Source organism: Thermobia domestica, chromosome 10 (genome assembly GCF_964235325.1).
Source record: "Thermobia domestica chromosome 10, izTheDome1.hap1.1, whole genome shotgun sequence".
NCBI lineage: Eukaryota > Metazoa > Arthropoda > Insecta > Zygentoma > Lepismatidae > Thermobia > Thermobia domestica.
In genome coordinates, this window is record NC_137463.1 from 139,240,032 (window position 1) to 139,263,438 (window position 23,407).

General features: G+C 37.4%; 1 protein-coding gene across 4 annotated transcripts in view; it reads left to right on the forward strand.

Moving 5' to 3' along the window:
• The window catches only part of Taf1 (TATA-box binding protein associated factor 1), a 726,438-nt gene that overhangs the window by 180,421 nt on the left and 522,610 nt on the right, over positions 1-23,407 (forward strand). The gene's annotated exons all lie outside the window — the stretch shown is intronic.

Sequence of the window (23,407 nt, forward strand, 5' to 3'; positions counted from 1 at the left end):
ACAGCTGGGTATATACAAAAAGACAAAGAAAGTTCAGAACACACATTCTAGCGACGAGTAGTGGTTCTGTTGTATGTCTCGTTTCTACATAGCCTTGCTGATAAAAAGGGACGTAAAAATTCAAACAAACGCTAGTTAAGTCAAACTTGAGTATATTTTATTCGTGATACCTTCACTCGTTTGTCATAGTGAAACAAGAGTGAATGCCAGGCATAGTCAAGTGTTTTACAGTGCTAAGCAGTGGAATGTTTACTGTTAAAATCATGGGTTCAAAACATACTCCGGTCGTGTTTTTCTTTATTAGTCCTTTACTTTTTATGTAAAATACAAGACAAATGAAGTGAAACCTTTAAGTTATACGTCCCATAATTATGCCGATTAGGCTAAAGGAGACGATGATGATGAGAAATGATTTAAATTTTGGAATGAAGAAAGTGGGACGAAATGGGAGAACCCCGAGAAAAGACTACAATCATATATATAGACTAAAATCATATTGCAAGTCAGTAAATAGCTGCATAATAATTATACGCCAAGTACTGTAGGAGTGGAAATCGTTACCTATTATACTGTTACTCATAACCAGAGGTACAGTTTATTGGATTGTGTTGGAAAGTTTGGGGGGTGGGATCTGAGGTGTCCCGTATTTCCATGAAGAAAATATGGCAGGTTTGTTAGTATAAACTTTTTACTATGTAAATTTGATAAATTACTATGTATGTAAATTTGATAAATTTAAGAGTTTTTTTTTCTAATAGTAAAATGTCAAAGGGAAGTAGATTTTGATACAGAGTGAATATACTTTGTATTGTGTAACCGTGTATGCATTTGTGTGTGAATAAACCTTTCGCTTTGAAACAAAAGGTGATCATATTAATATAGAGGACAAGAATAGCTTATTTCAGTTCTGTTTTGCAGTAAGACATTCTATTTACAGGGCTTTTCGAGTAGGGAGGACTGAACAGAAGTGTGTTTTGGGAATGGTATCATCAGTGCCTTGCAAAACGGGGGGCGATAGCAGTAGATAGGGGTCACTTGCGGGTGTTTTTTTTCCTACTGCGCATGCGCAAACCCTCGACGCTGATTGGCTGGCGCAGGTCACGTGACCCGCCACGCCCCTTGACGCTGATTGGCTGGCCACGCCCCCTTCACGCTGATTGGTCGGTGTAGGCCACGCCCCCGACCACGCCCCTTGACGCTGATTGGTCGGTGCAGGCCACGCCCCTTCACGCAGATTGGTCACGCTCTTTTATGACCTCCTATCTACTGCGCTGACTGGCTGGCAGCGGACCTCCGCTCCGTTCACTCCGATTGGCTGGCAGCGGACACTCACCGATTGGCTGGCGTCGGCCACGCCCCGTTCACACCGATTGGCTGACACCGGACCCCGCCGATTGGCTGGCGCAGGACCCTCCCTCTTTACGCTGATTGGCCGACCACGCGCACGGTCTGCGCTGATCGGCCGGCGCCGGATCCCCGTCCACGCACATGTCACATAGTAGAGCAGATATAACATTCTTCATCCACCTATTTAACATAGCACATATCGTTCCCTTTTATGAGCACTCTTTTAAACAGCGAAGACTCGTTCCCTTTTATGAGCACTTTACGAACACATAGCAGAGCCGATATCACATTCTTCATCCGCCTATTTAACATAGCACATATAACATAAGACTATCTAACATAGCAGGGGTGCACTCATTCCCTTTTATGAGCACTTTACGAACACATAACATAGCACATATAACATGAGACTATATAGCATAGCAGGGGTGCACTCGTTCCCTTTTATGAGCACTTTTTTTTTCAACATAGCAGAGAATAATGGGGGAGTATTCGCCCTCCATTTTGAGACCAATTTTTTGACCTACTGCGCATATGCGCAGAAACATAAAATAAGACATAACACCCCCGTTCTCTTTTACGAGCACTTTATAGCAACATAATAGAGCAGACCGCAGATTGTTCCAGTTTAGGAGCAGACTACGGCTATGCGCAGAAACATAAAATAAGACATAACACCCCCGTTCTCTTTTACGAGCACTTTATAGCAACCTAATAGAGCAGACTGCAGATTGTTCCAGTTCAGGAGCAGACTACGGCTATGCGCAGAAACATAAAATAAGAAGCAGAGAATAATGGGGGAGTATTCGCCCTCCATTTTGAGACCAATTTTTTGACCTACCGCGCATATGCGCAAAACTGTTCCAATTCCGCCGTTAAAAAAAATAACAACACACACAGCAGACCGCAGACAGTTCCAGTTCAGGAGCAGATTACGGCTATGCGCAGAAACATAAAATAACACATAACACCACCGTTCTCTTTTACGAGCCCTTTATAGCAACATAATAGGGCAGACCGCAGATTGTTCCAGTTTAGCAGCAGATTACGGCTATGCGCAGAAACATAAAATAAGACATAACACCCCCGTTTTCTCTTACGAGCACTTTATAGCAACATAATAGAGCAGAGAATAAAAAAATACACACACACACACACACACACACACACACACACACACACTTGATTGCTTATGCGCAGTAAAATTAAATTTCCAATTAATTACACATTGCACGCATGCGCAGAAAAATTACACTAGACTACAGACTGTCCCAGTTGCAGTGCTGGCCCCTGTTCAATAGAGCAGACTACGTGCAACAAGCAGGTCATAAAAGACTATGACCTATTTTTCATCCCCTAAATAACATAGTATACACCCACACTTGGTTGCGTATGCCAAATCCGATTTAGTACAAATAACACGCATGCGCAGAAACATTTACATTTCCGATTCGACCATGCTGGTAAAGAATACCACGCCTATTTCTACCTGGGTCTTATAGTTTATGTGGGATATGCCCTTTCTATGACAATTTTAACCGATTTGGATGAAACTCAGTATATGAGGGTTTTCGAACATGCTGATTACGAATATCATACTTATTTTTACCTGGGTCTTATGGTTCATGTGGGATACGTCCTTTCTATGATAATTTTAACCGATTTGGATTAAACTCGGCATATGGGGGTTTTCGGCCATGCTGATTACCAATACCACACCTACTTTTACCTGGACGTCGTTTGTATGACACTTAAAACCTAATAACTCAAAAACGGGTCCACATATTGAGGTCGTGTTTTCACATTTAGTAACGGATCACCAGCAACCACAAGTTCCAAAATAATGACCATCGAGGTCAAAGGTCAACATACTTAAAACCTAATCACTCGAAAACGGATCCATATATTGAGATGGTGTTTCCAAGTCTGGTAATTGGTCATCAGGTACTACAAGATCCAAAACATTGACCATTGAGGTCAAAGGTCAACCTACTTAAAACCTAATAACTCGAAAACGGATCCATATATTGAGATGGTGTTTCCAAGTCTGGTAATTGGTCATCAGGTACTACAAGATCCAAAACATTGACCATCGAGGTCAAAGGTCAACATACTTAAAACCTAATCACTCGAAAACGGATCCATATATTGAGATGGTGTTTCCAAATCTAGTAATCGGCCACCAACTACTACAAGTTCCAAAATACCGATCATCGAGGTCAAAGGTCAACATACTTAAAACCTAATAACACGAAAACGGGGCCACATATTGAGATGGTGTTTCCAAGTCTGGTAATTGGTCATCAGGTACTACAAGATCCAAAACATTGACCATCGAGGTCAAAGGTCAACCTACTTAAAACCTAATAACACGAAAACGGGGCCACATATTGAGATGGTGTTTCCAAGTCTGGTAATTGGTCATCAGGTACTACAAGATCCAAAACATTGACCATCGAGGTCAAAGGTCAACCTACTTAAAACCTAATAACACGAAAACGAGGCCACATATTGAGATGGTGTTTCCAAGTCTGGTAATTGGTCATCAGGTACTACAAGATCCAAAACATTGACCATCGAGGTCAAAGGTCAACCTACTTAAAACCTAATAACACGAAAACGGGGCCACATATTGAGATGGTGTTTCCAAGTCTGGTAATTGGTCATCAGGTACTACAAGATCCAAAACATTGACCATCGAGGTCAAAGGTCAACCTACTTAAAACCTAATAACACGAAAACGGGGCCACATATTGAGATGGTGTTTCCAAGTCTGGTAATTGGTCATCAGGTACTACAAGTTCTAAAATAATGATCATCGAGGTCAAAGGTCAACCTACTTAAAACCTAATAACACGAAAACGGAGCCACATATTGAGGTGCTGTTTCCAAATCTAGTAATTGGTCATCAGGTACTACAAGATCCAAAACATTGACCATCGAGGTCAAAGGTCAAACTCGAAAATGGATCCACATACTCAGGTGCTGTTTCCACATTTAGTAATCGGCCACCAACTACTACATGTCCTAAAGGTACTTACCACGGAGGTCAAAAATCAGACTAGTAAACGAAGCAACATATTGAGGTGGTGTTTCCACATTTAGTAATTGGTTACCAGCAACTACATGCCCCAAAAAGGTCAAATATTTAAACCAGAATAACTCGTAGATTGAGCGTCGGAAAATTTTTGTACCAAGGAGAAAATGTGAAGGAGGAATAAATTTGAGTGCCCTATTGAATTTTGTACCAACGAGAAATCTCATTTGCAACTAGCTTAGAATTTCTGTACCTGTTTGGGTTATTCAAAATAATTTGGATAGACTAAGAAAGCAAAGATATGCCATTTTAGCTAGCTGAGAATTTAAAGAAACAAAGGGAACCTACTCAATTTTCTATCGACGAGAAATGCCATTTCAACTACCTCAGAATTTATGTGCCTTTTTGTGCTAAGGTCTATTTTAACTCTTCTTGACTAATTAGATAAACGAAGGAATATTGTACCAATGATAAATGCCATTTTTTCTAGACCATGTTCTAATATTTAAACAAACGAAGGGGTGAATTTGATTGAGCTATTCAATTTTGCACCAATGAGAAATAACAGCATATTTTAAATAAACAAACAATCGGATAAATTTAACCGGCTCAGAAGTGTACTATTTAAACAAACGAAGGTCTCTTGAGTGAGATTTCTAACTAACTCAGAATTTCATTTCATTTTGAAATACTCAAATTTGGATGGAGTGTTTAGTTTTGTTCGAACCAGAAAAATTTGTTTGGATTATTTCCTTATGTACCAAGTGGAAAAAGGGAAGGAATAAATTTGGGTAGAATATTTAGTTTTGTACCTAACAAAATTAGAAAAAGAAGTGAAGAACGAATAAAATCTGGATGGACTATTTTCTTATGTACCAACAAACAAAATGGAGCACCAGCGACAAAAAAGAAACCGAAGAAGGAATAAATTTGGGTGACCTATTCAGTTTGCAAAATCAGCATTCTATACTTTTTTTCTGCCATTCATTGGGGGTGTCCTATTTCTTTTTGTGCCAACGAGACCATTTTTAACCGACTTAGAATTTGTACCAAACAGAAAAGAGGAGCTACACGATTAAACAAAGCAATCAATTTTTAACTAGCTCAGAATTTCTAGACCATGTTGTACTATTTAAACAAACGAAGAGATAAATGTGTGTGACCTATTCACTTTTGTACCAAGCAAAATAAGAAAAATAAGTGAAGAACAAATAAAATTTGGATGGCCTATTTTTTCATGTACCAACAAAAATGGAGCACCAACGACAAAAAGGAAACCGAAGGAGGAATAAATTTGGGTGACCTAATCAGTTTTGTACTAAGCAGAAAAAGCGAAGAAGGTAAAATTTAAATAGCTCAGTATTTATGTACATTTTTGTACTACTAAAATAAACGAAGGAATAAATTTGGGTGTTCTACAGAAGAAAACGGGGAAGGGCCATTTTATTTAATTTTGTAGTACTCAAAATATACAAAGATATAAATTTGTGTGACCCATTCGGTTTTGTTGGCTTTTTTAGAAAGACTATTTTATCTTTTTGCGCTCTACAAATAAACGGAGGAAAAGCAAAGAGAGACCATTTTATGTGCCTTTTGTAACGAAGAAACAAATTTGAAGGAGGTTCATTTTAACTAATCCTGCTGCGAGTAGATCAATTAGTACATAGTAAAAAAAAATAAAACAATATGACATTATTGCGACTTTCATTTTCGAATACATACGGATTAAGCCACTATGGCAAAAATACTACTCTCTCCTTATGCTTATTTGGAGCAGACTTAAGAGGACCAAGCATTAGAAACCACTAGTAGGGTGTCGATTCAGTAAACTCTACATTCAATTATTTGATGGATAGATATTTGTTTAATAGTCGCTATAACAAATGGTATATGGTAGAATTTGTTAAGCATTTATCGCACGTAGATATTAAGATAGACTTTTTGTCGTTGGTTACTCGTTTAACAGCGCACAGTTCTCTTTTCCAATCAGCTACCTTTTTTGCAATGAAAACTAAGGGTAATAGTTATACTGTGATAGCTTTCTTTCGCTATGGGGGAACGCAGGACACTTTGGATGAGTTATTAAAGTTTTGGAATCATGTGTGCGAGTTCAGGCCAAGTATCCAGATTGCGGATTTACTTGGTTGCTTTACACGATGTGGTAAAACTGGACTTTTTGCGGTATCTCCTGATACCTATCTGCTGGACCTCGCGGTATTTGGAAGCATGGTGAAAAAGAATAACAAATGGTTTTTCTCACAATAAAGCTATACATACAGAATAATCCATTATGGCAAAAAAAATACTACTTTCTCCTTATGCTTAGTTGGAGTAGACTTCGATAACAAGAACGATACATTGTGTAAGAATTTCCAATTAATAGCGGTATTGCACTGTCTGTAATAGTGCAGTTTATTTTTCGAGTGAGAGTAGGTTTTAAAGGTGTATTGTAGTCTACCAGCAATAATGATCTCTAAGAGAGTTATTAGGTAAAGATAACCATTACACAGCCATTCTGCGAACACATTTATACGATCCAATTTCTCAGATTTAAACAAAGAAAGACCATATTCTCCTACTCAAACAAACGAAGGAATAAGCTCAGAATTTCTATACCTTTTTGTGGTATTCAAGTAAACGAAGGAATAAATTTGTGTGACTTATACCATTATAACACGCTCACTATTTTTATACCATTCTGTATTACTCTATTTCATTTTTGTAACAACCAGAAGAAAACAGCTCAGCATTTTATTCCTTTGTGGTGTTACATTTTGTATATTTTTGTGTCATCCAGAGAACAATTTAAATTGCCTCTCCCGTCACTATATGGGTATTGACGTGTGTTTAGCGAATTAGGTTTACAAAATACTAACGGCGACGCTAAAGTCCAAAGCTTCCCGGTCACTAACTAAATATTTGAGCATGAGATTTAACAAACCGGAGTTGCGTAATAATTGTGTAGAACAGACTACATAGCAATTAGCGTAATATCATGCATGGCCATTTTTGATCACCGCAGAAGAAGAGATTATATCAAAGTAAGAAAAGTTTTCAAAGTTCCATGTTGCTGCAGATATTTAAACAACGTTATGAATGGGTTACCTAACAGGTGTATTGCCTATTGCTCAACGATTCAATTATTTTTAAACTTTCTTTCCTCGTCTAAGTCCAAAAAGACAAATATATATTTTTGCATTTATGTATTTTATTATAATGGAATATAAGATTATGGAGTATATTTGGAAATAATAGAACATACATCATGACGTTATATTAACGAATTATTTTGCATTGCCTTGAAGCATATTATTAAACACGGCGAATGCATAGAATGCTTTTATTGTAGGTATATAAGTAGATGTGTCACACTTGATTTGTTTTTGCGGAGAGTAGAAAAATGACTAGCATGGAAATTGCTTATGTTTCACCTAGAGAAAAAGAAATTCAGCGTGAAAACGAGAAACCAATACTGTTAATACAGCCGTCTGACCCTGATTTGCCAGATGAATTACGTGATAAAGTGAGAATCATATATCCAACACAAGAAATAGAAGATGTGTATTATTTTAGACGCTATAATAGGTATAATGATGAAATACTCCCGGAAAGTGATGATGACAGTGTTTCAAATATTACCTGTTTTGAACTGGAAGCTAATGAGTGCGGATGTACTAGTGAAAGTATTAGTCATACATGTGTTATACAATTATTTAATGAGTATACACCAAATTCAGTATTATTATGTGAAGCATGTTCTAAACATAATGAGAATGAAAAAGATCACAACTGTTTGCTGCAGTATGATTACGAATTATTGCAAAAGGTGTGGACGATCTTAATTAAATGTGAAATGAGAGAGAAAATCTATAAACTTTATTTAAAGAAGCATTTTAAAGGTTGTAATATTAAGAACACTTATACTGTGGAGAAAAAATTTAATCTGGTATATGAATACATTACAGAGTGTGATTATTATATCAACAAAATAGTAGAAATGTTTTTAGAGAAAGATAAACAATTATTTAATTCTGTAAATGAACACTGAGCCCACTGTAGCATATGCATTTGATTGTGTAAGAATAGAAGAACTTGAACTGTTAACTGGATCAATTTGTAGTACAGTAATATTAACAATTTAATAGATAACTAACATTGGACTCTGGCAACTGAATTGTCAGGGAGAGTCAATTTAATTTGTTCTCTGGATGACACAAAAATATACAAAATGTAACTCCACAAAGGTATAAAATTCTGAGCTGTTTTCTTCTGATTGTTACAAAAATCAAAATAGACCACCCAAATTGATTAGAGTAATACAAAATGCTATAAAAATAGTGAGCTTGTTATAATGGTCCTTCTTCCCTTTTTTTGTGGTTGGTACAAAACTAAAAGGTGGTATAAAAGTGAATAGATTTATTCCTTCGTTTACTTGAATACCACAAAAAGGTATAGAAATTCTGAGCTTATTCCTTCGTTTGTTTGAGTAGGAGAATATGGTCTTTCTTTGTTTAAATCTGAGAAATTGGATCGTATAAATGTGTTCGCAGAATGGCTGTGTAATGGTTATCTTTACCTAATAACCTTCTTAGAGATCATTATTGCTGGTAGACTACAATACACCTTTAAAACCTACTCTCACTCGAAAAATAAACTGCACTATTACAGACAGTGCAATACCGCTATTAATTGGAAATTCTTACACAATGTATCGTTCTTGTTATCGAAGTCTACTCCAACTAAGCATAAGGAGAAAGTAGTATTTTTTTTGCCATAATGGATTATTCTGTATGTATAGCTTTATTGTGAGAAAAACCATTTGTTATTCTTTTTCACCATGCTTCCAAATACCGCGAGGTCCAACAGATAGGTATCAGGAGATACCGCAAAAAGTCCAGTTTTACCACATCGTGTAAAGCAACCAAGTAAATCCGCAATCTGGATACTTGGCCTGAACTCGCACACATGATTCCAAAACTTTAATAACTCATCCAAAGTGTCCTGCGTTCCCCCATAGCGAAAGAAAGCTATCACAGTATAACTATTACCCTTAGTTTTCATGGCAAAAAAGGTAGCTGATTGGAAAAGAGAACTGTGCGCTGTTAAACGAGTAACCAACGACAAAAAGTCTATCTTAATATCTACGTGCGATAAATGCTTAACAAATTCTACCATATACCATTTGTTATAGCGACTATTAAACAAATATCTATCCATCAAATAATTGAATGTAGAGTTTACTGAATCGACACCCTACTAGTGGTTTCTAATGCTTGGTCCTCTTAAGTCTGCTCCAAATAAGCATAAGGAGAGAGTAGTATTTTTGCCATAGTGGCTTAATCCGTATGTATTCGAAAATGAAAGTCGCAATAATGTCATATTGTTTTATTTTTTTTTACTATGTACTAATTGATCTACTCGCAGCAGGATTAGTTAAAATGAACCTCCTTCAAATTTGTTTCTTCGTTACAAAAGGCACATAAAATGGTCTCTCTTTGCTTTTCCTCCGTTTATTTGTAGAGCGCAAAAAGATAAAATAGTCTTTCTAAAAAAGCCAACAAAACCGAATGGGTCACACAAATTTATATCTTTGTATATTTTGAGTACTACAAAATTAAATAAAATGGCCCTTCCCCGTTTTCTTCTGTAGAACACCCAAATTTATTCCTTCGTTTATTTTAGTAGTACAAAAATGTACATAAATACTGAGCTATTTAAATTTTACCTTCTTCGCTTTTTTCTGCTTAGTACAAAACTGATTAGGTCACCCAAATTTATTCCTCCTTCGGTTTCCTTTTTGTCGTTGGTGCTCCATTTTTGTTGGTACATGAAAAAATAGGCCATCCAAATTTTATTTGTTCTTCACTTATTTTTCTTATTTTGCTTGGTACAAAAGTGAATAGGTCACACACATTTATCTCTTCGTTTGTTTAAATAGTACAACATGGTCTAGAAATTCTGAGCTAGTTAAAAATTGATTGCTTTGTTTAATCGTGTAGCTCCTCTTTTCTGTTTGGTACAAATTCTAAGTCGGTTAAAAATGGTCTCGTTGGCACAAAAAGAAATAGGACACCCCCAATGAATGGCAGAAAAAAAGTATAGAATGCTGATTTTGCAAACTGAATAGGTCACCCAAATTTATTCCTTCTTCGGTTTCTTTTTTGTCGCTGGTGCTCCATTTTGTTTGTTGGTACATAAGAAAATAGTCCATCCAGATTTTATTCGTTCTTCACTTCTTTTTCTAATTTTGTTAGGTACAAAACTAAATATTCTACCCAAATTTATTCCTTCCCTTTTTCCAGTTGGTACATAAGGAAATAATCCAATCAAATTTTTCTGGTTCGAACAAAACTAAACACTCCATCCAAATTTGAGTATTTCAAAATGAAATGAAATTCTGAGTTAGTTAGAAATCTCACTCAAGAGACCTTCGTTTGTTTAAATAGTACACTTCTGAGCCGGTTAAATTTATCCGATTGTTTGTTTATTTAAAATATGCTGTTATTTCTCATTGGTGCAAAATTGAATAGCTCAATCAAATTCACCCCTTCGTTTGTTTAAATATTAGAACATGGTCTAGAAAAAATGGCATTTATCATTGGTACAATATTCCTTCGTTTATCTAATTAGTCAAGAAGAGTTAAAATAGACCTTAGCACAAAAAGGCACATAAATTCTGAGGTAGTTGAAATGGCATTTCTCGTCGATAGAAAATTGAGTAGGTTCCCTTTGTTTCTTTAAATTCTCAGCTAGCTAAAATGGCATATCTTTGCTTTCTTAGTCTATCCAAATTATTTTGAATAACCCAAACAGGTACAGAAATTCTAAGCTAGTTGCAAATGAGATTTCTCGTTGGTACAAAATTCAATAGGGCACTCAAATTTATTCCTCCTTCACATTTTCTCCTTGGTACAAAAATTTTCCGACGCTCAATCTACGAGTTATTCTGGTTTAAATATTTGACCTTTTTGGGGCATGTAGTTGCTGGTAACCAATTACTAAATGTGGAAACACCACCTCAATATGTTGCTTCGTTTACTAGTCTGATTTTTGACCTCCGTGGTAAGTACCTTTAGGACATGTAGTAGTTGGTGGCCGATTACTAAATGTGGAAACAGCACCTGAGTATGTGGATCCATTTTCGAGTTTGACCTTTGACCTCGATGGTCAATGTTTTGGATCTTGTAGTACCTGATGACCAATTACTAGATTTGGAAACAGCACCTCAATATGTGGCTCCGTTTTCGTGTTATTAGGTTTTAAGTAGGTTGACCTTTGACCTCGATGATCATTATTTTGGAACTTGTAGTACCTGATGACCAATTACCAGACTTGGAAACACCATCTCAATATGTGGCCCCGTTTTCGTGTTATTAGGTTTTAAGTAGGTTGACCTTTGACCTCGATGGTCAATGTTTTGGATCTTGTAGTACCTGATGACCAATTACCAGACTTGGAAACACCATCTCAATATGTGGCCCCGTTTTCGTGTTATTAGGTTTTAAGTAGGTTGACCTTTGACCTCGATGGTCAATGTTTTGGATCTTGTAGTACCTGATGACCAATTACCAGACTTGGAAACACCATCTCAATATGTGGCCCCGTTTTCGTGTTATTAGGTTTTAAGTAGGTTGACCTTTGACCTCGATGGTCAATGTTTTGGATCTTGTAGTACCTGATGACCAATTACCAGACTTGGAAACACCATCTCAATATGTGGCCCCGTTTTCGTGTTATTAGGTTTTAAGTAGGTTGACCTTTGACCTCGATGATCGGTATTTTGGAACTTGTAGTACCTGATGACCAATTACCAGACTTGGAAACACCATCTCAATATATGGATCCGTTTTCGAGTGATTAGGTTTTAAGTATGTTGACCTTTGACCTCGATGGTCAATGTTTTGGATCTTGTAGTACCTGATGACCAATTACCAGACTTGGAAACACCATCTCAATATATGGATCCGTTTTCGAGTTATTAGGTTTTAAGTAGGTTGACCTTTGACCTCGATGGTCAATGTTTTGGATCTTGTAGTACCTGATGACCAATTACCAGACTTGGAAACACCATCTCAATATATGGATCCGTTTTCGAGTGATTAGGTTTTAAGTATGTTGACCTTTGACCTCGATGGTCATTATTTTGGAACTTGTGGTTGCTGGTGATCCGTTACTAAATGTGAAAACACGACCTCAATATGTGGACCCGTTTTTGAGTTATTAGGTTTTAAGTGTCATACAAACGACGTCCAGGTAAAAGTAGGTGTGGTATTGGTAATCAGCATGGCCGAAAACCCCCATATGCCGAGTTTAATCCAAATCGGTTAAAATTATCATAGAAAGGACGTATCCCACATGAACCATAAGACCCAGGTAAAAATAAGTATGATATTCGTAATCAGCATGTTCGAAAACCCTCATATACTGAGTTTCATCCAAATCGGTTAAAATTGTCATAGAAAGGGCATATCCCACATAAACTATAAGACCCAGGTAGAAATAGGCGTGGTATTCTTTACCAGCATGGTCGAATCGGAAATGTAAATGTTTCTGCGCATGCGTGTTATTTGTACTAAATCGGATTTGGCATACGCAACCAAGTGTGGGTGTATACTATGTTATTTAGGGGATGAAAAATAGGTCATAGTCTTTTATGACCTGCTTGTTGCACGTAGTCTGCTCTATTGAACAGGGGCCAGCACTGCAACTGGGACAGTCTGTAGTCTAGTGTAATTTTTCTGCGCATGCGTGCAATGTGTAATTAATTGGAAATTTAATTTTACTGCGCATAAGCAATCAAGTGTGTGTGTGTGTGTGTGTGTGTGTGTGTGTGTGTGTGTGTGTGTGTGTGTGTGTGTGTGTGTATTTTTTTATTCTCTGCTCTATTATGTTGCTATAAAGTGCTCGTAAGAGAAAACGGGGGTGTTATGTCTTATTTTATGTTTCTGCGCATAGCCGTAATCTGCTGCTAAACTGGAACAATCTGCGGTCTGCCCTATTATGTTGCTATAAAGGGCTCGTAAAAGAAAACGGTGGTGTTATGTGTTATTTTATGTTTCTGCGCATAGCCGTAATCTGCTCCTGAACTGGAACTGTCTGCGGTCTGCTGTGTGTGTTGTTATTTTTTTTTAACGGCGGAATTGGAACAGTTTTGCGCATATGCGCAGTAGGTCAAAAAATTGGTCTCAAAATGGAGGGCGAATACTCCCCCATTATTCTCTGCTTCTTATTTTATGTTTCTGCGCATAGCCGTAGTCTGCTCCTGAACTGGAACAATCTGCAGTCTGCTCTATTAGGTTGCTATAAAGTGCTCGTAAAAGAGAACGGGGGTGTTATGTCTTATTTTATGTTTCTGCGCATAGCCGTAGTCTGCTCCTAAACTGGAACAATCTGCGGTCTGCTCTATTATGTTGCTATAAAGTGCTCGTAAAAGAGAACGGGGGTGTTATGTCTTATTTTATGTTTCTGCGCATATGCGCAGTAGGTCAAAAAATTGGTCTCAAAATGGAGGGCGAATACTCCCCCATTATTCTCTGCTATGTTGAAAAAAAAAAGTGCTCATAAAAGGGAACGAGTGCACCCCTGCTATGCTATATAGTCTCATGTTATATGTGCTATGTTATGTGTTCGTAAAGTGCTCATAAAAGGGAATGAGTGCACCCCTGCTATGTTAGATAGTCTTATGTTATATGTGCTATGTTAAATAGGCGGATGAAGAATGTGATATCGGCTCTGCTATGTGTTCGTAAAGTGCTCATAAAAGGGAACGAGTCTTCGCTGTTTAAAAGAGTGCTCATAAAAGGGAACGATATGTGCTATGTTAAATAGGTGGATGAAGAATGTTATATCTGCTCTACTATGTGACATGTGCGTGGACGGGGATCCGGCGCCGGCCGATCAGCGCAGACCGTGCGCGTGGTCGGCCAATCAGCGTAAAGAGGGAGGGTCCTGCGCCAGCCAATCGGCGGGGTCCGGTGTCAGCCAATCGGCGTGAACGGGGCGGGGTCCGGTGCCAGCCAATCGGAGGTCGTAAAAGAGCGTGACCAATCAGCGTCAAGGGGCGTGGCCTGCACCGACCAATCAGCGTCAAGGGGCGTGGCCAGCCAATCAGCGTGAAGGGGCGTGGCCGGGGGCGTGGCCAGCCAATCAGCGTCAAGGGGCGTGGCCAAGGGGGCGGGGTCACGTGACCTGCGCCAGCCAATCAGCGTCCAGGGTTTGCGCATGCGCAGTAGGAAAAAAAACACCCGCAAGTGACCCCTATCTACTGATAGCCCCGGGCGCCGAAGAAGGGGGCGCAAAATTGGGGAGAAAAATAAAAAAGGAGAATGAAAGAAAAAGAGAGAAAGAAAAAATTACTTGGAATATTACTAGTATTTACTTAAATCCTCTTTCTGCTTTAGGAAGTGGTCCTATAATGTTACTTATGTTAGGAAAATACATGTGCGCATGTATAAAATAGAAGGAAAAAAGCAATATAAGGTGCTCAAAATAAAGGAAAAGCAGGGTTTATTTTTGAAAATTTTCTTATGCTTCGCGCCAACCATGGTGGCGCTTCGCGAATGATCTGTCGTCCTAAGTCATATATAAGAGGCCGCCGTCGTATACTCTCGGCCTGGGTGCTGATTTTCTGTGGCACGGCACAGGGGGCACAGTAGGTTTCTTGAAATGTTGTCCGATGGACGAAAGCTACAATGAATGAGTCAAGTCATTCTGTCGCTTCCGCTATGAACCTAAGTGCATGATTTCAAAAGTTACATTTTGGGGAGCCAAACAATACGTCTGCTGGGTGATAGCATAGACCGGTGTGTGTTTCACCTCATTTTCATACAAATGGGTTGCCTTTCTTTCCTACTTTATTTTTAATCACGTAGTTGCTTCTTTCGGAAAGTAAAACAAAAATTACAATTCTTCCTTTCTTTATAGTATTTATAAGTCAAAATATTACGTAACCATTGTGTGTTACTTATGTAGCTCATGGGGGAGCAAGCGAAGCACGTGACCCGGGCTTGTGGTTGAAGGGGCGCCTAAAAGGGAGGTTATATATTAGTATTTTTCTTGCCGGTATTTAATACTTTTCATGAGAGTGCGAAATTATGAAATCGAAGTAGGAGGAGACTGGAGGACAGAAGAAAGAAAAAAAAAACTGCGCATTTCTGGTGAGGATTGACTGGCGCAGATTACCTAAACTAGCCATAAGTTGTCAAATTAGCAGTTGTGCATCGTGGGAGATGATAATGATTCTGAGTTGAGGTGTGAAATTTTACTCGAAACCGGGGCTGTTCGTATTCGTATCTCAGATGGGGCACGGAATGGGACGAATATGAAAATAAGGTTGCTGTAAAGTTTTCCGCAGGGTTGGTAAAAGTGAGACTAAGATTTTCGAAACTTTTTTTTTTTTTTTTAATACCAAGACTTGGCAATTTCAAGTTTCATCCGCCCCCAGTCTTGTAATGCTCGCTACGCCGCTGAGGCAGTTGAAGACATTTGGTGCATCTAGCAAAAAAAAAAAAAAAAAAAAAAAAAAAAAAAAAAAAAAAAAAAAAAGTAGAATTTGCAAAGTTGAATTTAATTTGGTAATTATAAAAGCAAGAATTTCACTGGTTTTGTGTCAATTTGAAAATTCTCTCCAGAGTGGTTTTAGAAGGGGCAAAAAATAATTTAGAGGAGGTTGTGTCCTCTCTAGCCCCTTCCTGACTACAGACCTGGAAGCACTTTTTGACCATTTTCTTTCTCTGGTAGATTTTTTACAAAAATAAAATAAAAATAAAAATAAAACATATGTTTAAAACAAGTCTTAAAAAATACACGTGTTTAAAACAAAATGTTTAAAATGTATATAAAATTTGTTCTAAACAAAATCAATTGTTGAAAACAAGTTTTAATCATTTGTTTTAAACAAAACAACCTTGATATATATATATATATATATATATATATATATATATATATATATATATATATATATATATATATATGTATATATATATATATATCAAGGTTGTGTGTATTTAAAAATTTGAAGTATATCTCATTCGTTGAAACGTTTATGCTTTTCCATTAATAAGTTTCTGGAACAACATGATGGTTTTATTTAGTTACAGTTCCCACCCATAAGTTTCATAATACATTTTTATACCACAGAATGTTAAAAGAAGACCTACTTAATTGTGATAATAGAAGTGTGAATGTAAAACTATTTAAAAAAATCTTTCTATTATTGTGCAAACATTTTGATTTAGCACGTTTTTCGTTCGTTAGCAAGAAAATCGACCACCTTTCATGCGTTGTAAGGTTTTAGTTGCCTCAACATTTAAACCGAAAGTGACTGTTGACGAGTTTGCTAGTCTCTGAGGTAGACGATTCTTTAGGCATATGTTTTTGTTGTAAATTACGTCATTATTAAATGTATATAATTACTTTACGAGAGAAAATGATTGTTTAAAGGTTCATGAATGCTAAAACCTTGTTCTGATGATCTGTAAACACGGGGTTGAGTATTAACAAGAGAAAATTCATACAGAAGAATGCATTGCATTAAGAAGTGCAATATAAAAGTAGTTTTAACCCCTATGCCACTAAATCCAATGGGACTTACATTAAACTTTTTGTACAAGTCGCAAATAAAATCTAAATTACAAAAAAATACATATGTTTACTGGACCGTTTTAAAAAGTCTTCCTTGGTCTTCCGTCTGTTTATTCTATTGGGAAAAACTCACCCAGATTGATTGACGGCCTTTTTCAGAAGTAGCAACATATGGCAGACATATAAGTCCCATGGAATGTGTGCGGCCTTTACAGAAATTTTCCTGTAAGTCCCATGTCTGTTTTGTTGGTAAAAAGAAAACAAGGATAACTCGCGAGGGAGATATGCAGGGAAGGATCCTCGAGTGTGACCCCGTCCCCCATAAAATCCCGACTTTTCTGCAAATTTTACCTACTTGCATTGTAAGGACGATTTTACAAAGTTTAATACAATGTGTCCACACATATTGAATTTGGTCCCCCCGGAGTTTTTTTTTTTTGTGTGTGTGTGTGTGTGTGTTTTTTTTTCTTCGTTCCTGGATAGGATGAATCAGATGTTACCAGGAAAGAGTGGAATTTTTGCACATATTCTTTTTCTTCTTCTTCTTCTTCCTTCTGCTTTTGATAAATTTGTCAAAATTGCTTTTTAGTTTGGCTTTAATGAAGCTAACTGGGCAAGGTCATGCTTTCGGGAAACTGGAATAGGCACGAAACAAGAAACAAATCGCTTGAAAAAGATGGTTAATCATTGTAGTGTATTTGTAATTCTGATCTTGCCTCTACTTCTATGTAGGCCCTTTTAATAGTTCTATATTAAAAACATAAATATGATAAATTTGCGACTTAACATTACTCTATTTTCCTGTATAGTAGATATTTTTGATCTACACATTCAGGAAACGAAATTACATTATGCGTTCAGTAATATTACCGTTTAATTTCTACCTCAGTCTGTGACAAATCCAGGGAAATATGCAGGTCGTAAAAGGAATTCATAAGCATCTAGGTTCATCTTTTGGTCTTACAAGGGAACCTTCCGAAAATGATAGTTGGAGTGAAACATGTGACTTATGCCAATTGAAAGAACTGTAACAGAGATGTTCATTCCCAAAAAATTAGCTGCCCATAGCGATAGGTTCAATAAATATAAGGGGTGGAAGTTCGGGAAACAGCAAGATTGGACAAGGGGAAAAAGTGCAAATTCCGCAAAGAAGTGGGGGCACGGCAAATTACAATAGTGACAAGTGATGTATAGAAAGAGACTTGCCACAATAGGGAACAAATGAAGGCCACCAGTGGGGTTAACAGTGTTGCCAACTGCAATGAAAAGTACATGTTTTGCAAAGAGCACTATATGAAGTGAGTGCAATATTCAGTGTCAATCTGTCATGTAGAGCATAAGATATAACGTGTATAATCAGTGGTAAAATCTAACAAAAGAAAATAGAAAAAACAGAAGTATGAAAAATACGTAAAAGACGAAGTTGGCCATAATGCGCCACATTTGATCACGAGCTGTGCATATTAGAATGAACAAAACAAGAAAGCACAAACTATGCAGGAAACCGACGTACCTAGAGTCGAAAAGAAAAACGAGTTCCAAAGTTGGCAGCACTGGCCATGAAAATCCAAACAATTCTAATATAGTTAGGCTACTCGCTTCACAAAAAGAAAATTCTGGCAACAGGCATTAGCCTTCGCATCATTTGTACATGCTCGTCCACATTGTACGTGCAATTGTTCGATGAGACAATGGTCCAAAGAGAAGATACATTTGCAGTGAGCACAGCGGAATACTGCCAATCCCTCACACATGTACAATGATCGAATGTGAAAGTCTCGAAACACTACTCTAGAGGTGTCGGAACCTTTGGTGGTCTTTCTATCACATATCCACACCTGTAGAAAGCAAACATAATCAAAGCTTGATCTGCTCTGTGTTCTATCTGCAGTACTATCACCGCCTGTATGATATATCCAGAGTATCCCACCTAACTCTGCGACTGAAATAGTTTCAAAGCGAAAAAAAAGTGACACATCCAGTTGTTCAGGAATGTACCCATGTCAGCGGGCGACAAACTTCTGTGAGACGCAAGTGCCCCCAAGTACCCCATCATAGGGTCCCAAGAGTCAACTTGAAAATTTCAAATAGCACCATCGGTCGAGTTATATTTCTTTTGATAAATCATGGAATATGCAACAACGCATATCAGAAATATTTACTATATGGGATTTCAAAATGGCCGTCAAAAATATCTGCTCGGTGACAAGAACAACGTCCATTTTTGGCGGCCATTTTGAAACCCGTGCTTCATATAGCAAATGTTTCTTATAGGCGGTGTTGTATCTATCCAGAGAAATATCATCCGCCCCCTGTTCCCATTTGAAATGTTGCGGTTGACCCCTCGAGCCTTATGATGGGGACCCTGGGGCACTTGCTTCTTACAAAGTGTTCTTGGCCCTCGACATGAGTACATTCTTGTGCAATTGGATTTGCAACATCTCTTTTCGCTTCGCAGCAATTTGAGATCACAATGCTCGATGCCATGTTCAGACACAACATATATTTGTGGCGGCCATTTTGAAAAACATGCTTCATATAGCAAATGTTTCCTATAGATGTCGTTTCACATTCCATGATCTATCGAGAGAGGTACCACTCGGTCCATTTAAAAATTTGAAGTTGGCTCCTGGGGCCCTATGATGGGGATCCTGGGGACACTTGCTTCTCACAGACTTTTATCACCCCCTGACATTGGTACATTCCTGCACAACTGGATCCGTCACATTTTTGTTCGTTTCGCAAATCTTTCAGGTCACAAAGTTTGGTGGGACACCCTGTATATTCCCACATACGACCCAACCATGACATAATGTTCACTACTTCTATTATCGGTTGTTGGCTCAACCCAACCATTTCATGTTCCCCGACTTGACATTGCCTCAATCACTCTAGCATTGATGCATTCCGAGTGAATTTTCTTTTTGTGAAGCGAGTGGCCTAACTATATTAGACTTGTCTGGATGCTCATGGCCAGTGTTGCCAACTTTGGAACTCGTTTTTCTTTTCGACTGTAGGTACGTCGGTTTCCTGCATATTCGGTGCTACTTGATTTGTTCATTCTAATATGCACAGCTCGTGATCAAATGTGGCGCATTATGGCCAACTCCGTCTTTTACGTATTGTTCGTACTTCTGTTTTTCTATTTTCTTTTGTTAGATTGTACCACTGATTATATACGCCATATCTTATGTTCTACATGACAGGTTGACACTGAATATTGCACTCACTTCATATAGTGCTCTTTGCAAAACATGTACTTTTCATTGCAGTTGGCAACACTGTTAACCCGACTGGTGGCCTTCATTTGTTCCCTATTGTGGCAAGTCTCTTTCTATACATCACTTGTCACCATTGTATTTTGCCGTGCCCCCACTTTTTTGCGGAATTTGCACTTTTCCCCCTTGTCCAATCTTGCTGTTTCCCGAACTTCCACCCCTTATATTTCCTGAACCTATTGCTATGGGCAGCTAATTTTTTGGGAATGAACATCTCTGTTACAGCTCTTTCAATTGGCATAGGCCACATGTTTCACTGCAACTATCATTTTCGGAAGGTTCCCTTGTTAGCTTCTTTACGGACCACCTAGGTTCGTATGACTAAGACAGTATAATACCTGTGGAGAAACCATGCTTTTCCGCTTCCCCTCAGTATACCGTACGTTCTTGTAAAAATGTCCTTTTAAAGTTTACGCATCTGCTCATTTCTCTCTGAACAATATCATGCAATTAAGTCTTAAATGACCTAAATATCTGTGCCATGATTCTAATGAATTTGAAACGGTTGTGAACACGTTCTTTCTCTAATTTCCTTGTGACACTTTTTCAGTTGTAGTTGAAACAGATTCTTGTCTTTGACCTCATTTATAACAACATTAAGATTGATGACTGTAAATTGAGTTTTCCTTGCGATTCATGAAAAGCATGACACTGTTTATTATCAAACAGTAAAGCATAACCCTTATTTATTTTATTAATGGACAATAAATTTACACTGATTTCAGGCACAAATAGCACATACAAGATATTTTTCTGTAGTTTGGTGTTCATGATATCACTTACATTACTTACACCAGGCATGCGTGAGTTGGAACATGGGGTGGACCAATTACGTGGGATTTACTGGGATCGAGGGCCATACGAAACGCTGTATCATATTTTCACAAGAATATTTATTATTAAATTAGTTTGTTTCTCGTAACCATACTTCCTTTCTTCATTCTCTCCGTATTACAAAAGCACGAATGAAAGAAGCATACATGTTTCTTTTTTTTTCGTCTTTCACTCCCTCTGTTCTGCAAGTGGTGATGCAAAAGAAACATCATTCGTTTAAACATGGATTCGTTTAATCAATTGACAGTTTATGATTGACAATTCATACATTTCAATCACGCATACAATTAAGCATAAAGTCGTTTCATTTCAAGAATCAATGAATTTCTGAAAAGAATTATATTTCATTTGATTCTCTCCATTATTCATTTGTAGTGATCATATCATTCATAATAGACACATATGCAGACTCACCGAAGCCAGAGATTCAATTGTAGATATACGACACTAAAATGTTAAGAAATATTTTGGATTTTTGCTAAAAATGAAAATTTTGTCAAAATATTATGAAATATGAAAGTTTAGAACCTGCTATTTCGATTCGACACACCGTGTGAAACATTAAAATCCTTATTTCCTTTGTCATACAAGACAGGGTTCACAATATGAAATTACGTATTTTGCTTCTCTCTGTTCACTTCCTGATTTAAAGAGTAAGCTAATGAAGGACGCACAAGGATGATTCTGGTGCCGAGGTATAATTCTATACCTGGTTTATTGCATTTATCAACGAACTTAAAAAGTTCGTTATTGAATTCTCTATGTCTGCATCTGTCCTTCTATCTGTTATTTGCGATTTTTTTCAATTTTGAACCCTGCATTCGATAAAGCATCAGAAACTATCTGAGAAAATGATTAAATTTTTCGCGTCACTCTTACCGTTCCCGAGATATTGACCAAAAAATGGTCGATTTCTAAAGATTTAAAGAGCCATATCGGGAAGTCATAGAGAGATCATATTAGTGTTGATCAGTACCTAAGAGGATTGTAAATATTTTGGTACCAAATAGTAACCGGTGGCCACTGTCCAATTGGCCACTGGTTTGACCAGTAGCCAGTTGGGTAGTGGCGACCAATAAATATCGGTACCAAAATGTTTACCATCGTCTTAGGTATTAACACTAATATAATCTCTATGACTTACCATTCTCGTGATATTGGCAAAAAATGGCCGATTTCCAGATATTTAAGAAGCCATATCTCGTGAACCATAAGTTATAGGGAGATGATATTGGTGTTGGTCAATATAGTCCAGGAACTTTAGTCAAGAAATGGGTGTTTCTTCGGAAAAATTAGAAGCCAAGGTTTTTCTTCACAAAAACGTTCATTAGGTCATTCTAAATGACATATCAAAAGTCCCCGATTTTCTGCTGTACGGTTCCCCTTTTTTCGGGGGGTGGAAGGTGGGGAGGAAAACGCAATTTAAAATACAATCAAATTCAGCTTATTTGCATGTTAACCTAAATATTCCGAATAAAAAAACAAAATTTTCCGGGAACGCTTAGCCCATTCGCTCGTAAATGTTTCACAGGAAGTCCCAAAGAATATCGGGTCGGGTTTCGGAAATATGACATCATCAAAATGGCCGACACCAGAATTTGTAGTGTTTTGTGGGAATGGTTATAACTTCCCGCAGAATAGTGGTAAAACTGTCGTTTTTGTTTCAGATTGAAGATAATTAATTACCAAATGTACGGAATGAAACGTTCTGTCTGCATCGTTAATTCCTTTCGAGATACAATAACAAAAAAACTAGTTTTTGAATACCTGGTTTTAAGTGTAAATGCAAATAACTCAGTAATCATAAACTATTTCAAAATATATCTTCAAATAAACGTTGTAGAACATTATAAAACCTTTCCAACGGTACCTGTACCTGCATTTTTTTGTATTTTGAAATTAAGGAAATTATGTTGTTTTATTTAATAGACCGACTCTTGTAAAGACAATATAAGCGTTTTTTTTTTTTTTTTTTTTAATTTTGAAAAATATTGGTTATAAGATTCAATATCGCATTAGAATCCATAGGTCTCACACACTACGGAAGCACCCGCTACACTCAATGGTTTAATTTCTTTGCTTTATTATTCTGTGGTAGATCCCACTATTAACTTATGTTGATGACGGTGGCGCTTATCATTTGCTTGCCTCAAGCCTCTCAATCAAGATGTGCATATTTTACTTGTGGACTTAAAAACATTATTGTAGAACAGCTTGATTGCAGCCCAACACTTATCTCTAGTCTTCGAAATGCTGATGTCTTGTGGTTTTATGCTAAATATAAGGAAGTACTGCGCATTCTTGGTTGGAGTGAATTCATGGAGTT